This window comes from Helianthus annuus, chromosome 4 (assembly GCF_002127325.2).
Source record: "Helianthus annuus cultivar XRQ/B chromosome 4, HanXRQr2.0-SUNRISE, whole genome shotgun sequence".
In the NCBI taxonomy this organism is placed as follows: Eukaryota; Viridiplantae; Streptophyta; class Magnoliopsida; order Asterales; family Asteraceae; genus Helianthus; species Helianthus annuus.
This window is the reverse complement of record NC_035436.2, coordinates 154,238,761-154,239,978: the sequence shown is the minus strand read 5'-3', so window position 1 is coordinate 154,239,978 and position 1,218 is coordinate 154,238,761. Positions and strand designations below refer to the sequence as shown.

Here is a 1,218-nt window from a genome sequence, read left to right as displayed (position 1 = left end):
TGGATTACCTACGATCCACAGTGGGTAATCTCGGCGCCGCTATCAATGCACCGAATGTTGAAGCTAACAACTTCGAACTTCGGCCACATTTGATACAAATGCTTCAAAACTCAACACCTTCCATGGGCTTGCGGACGAGGATCCCCATCTACATATTACTAATTTCTTAGAAATATGTGATACCTTTCGGATCAATGGAGCATCAAAGAACGCCATCCGCCTTCGAATGTTTCCATTTTCACTAAAAGATCAAGCAAAAGCTTGGCTCAACACCCTCCCAGTTGGTTCGGTAAACACCTGGGATGAACTAGCCCAAAAGTTTCTATATAAATATTTCCCTCCCGCTAAAACGGCTAAATTAATGACTGAAATTAATACATATTCACAAGAGGATGGGGAATCCTTATATGAAACTTGGGAAAGGTTCAAGGAGTTATTGCGAAAGTGTCATCATCACGGTCTTGCGGTATGGCAACAAGTATCCACTTTCTACAATGGGTTGTTGCCACACACAAGACAAACACTTGACTCTAGCTCCGGGGGACTTTTAGGTAATCGCTGCCCACATGAAATATACAATCAAATTAAGGAAATTGCTCAAACCAATTTTCAGTGGCACACTCCCCGAGGTAATAAATCTATTGCCCCGGGCGCCCATAAGGTTGATGAAAGCACCTCTTTACAAGCCCAAATCGAAGCCCTTTCTTCAAAGATCAAAAAGTTAGAAATGACAAAAACGGTCTCGGTTATGGCTTGTGAAGGGTGTGGTGGGCCACATGAAAATTGGAGTTGTATGAAAGAAACAGATGATCAACAAGAGTCGGTAAACTACATTGATAATAGACCTAGGCCGTCGGGTCCTCCAACGGGTACCTACAACCAAGGATGGCGTAACCACCATAACCTTGGTTGGAGAGAACCCGACAATAGTAGTAACCAACAAAGCCTAAACCAACAAACAAACTTTCAAAAACCAAGAAATGAGTCACAAAATTTCCCTCAACAACAAGGTGGACGAGAAAGGCTTGAAGTTATTGTATCTCGCCTCATCTCCGACACTGAAAAGAAAAACTCGGATCGATTTCAACAATTGGAATCGAATTTTAGAAATCAACAAGCTAGTATACAAAACATTGAAAAACAAATAAATCAATTAGCTCAAAATTTCTCCGAGAGACCACAAGGCGCATTACCAAGTAATACCGAAACAAACCCAAA

General features: G+C 41.6%; 1 non-coding gene across 1 annotated transcript; it reads right to left on the bottom strand.

Annotated features, from left to right (window-relative positions):
- Positions 1 to 355: 355 nt before the first annotated feature.
- LOC118491807 lies at positions 356 to 462 on the bottom strand. Its single transcript, XR_004892252.1, has one exon. It is a non-coding gene; the product is annotated as a small nucleolar RNA R71 (small nucleolar RNA).
- Between the last annotated feature and the right edge of the window lie 756 nt (positions 463 to 1,218).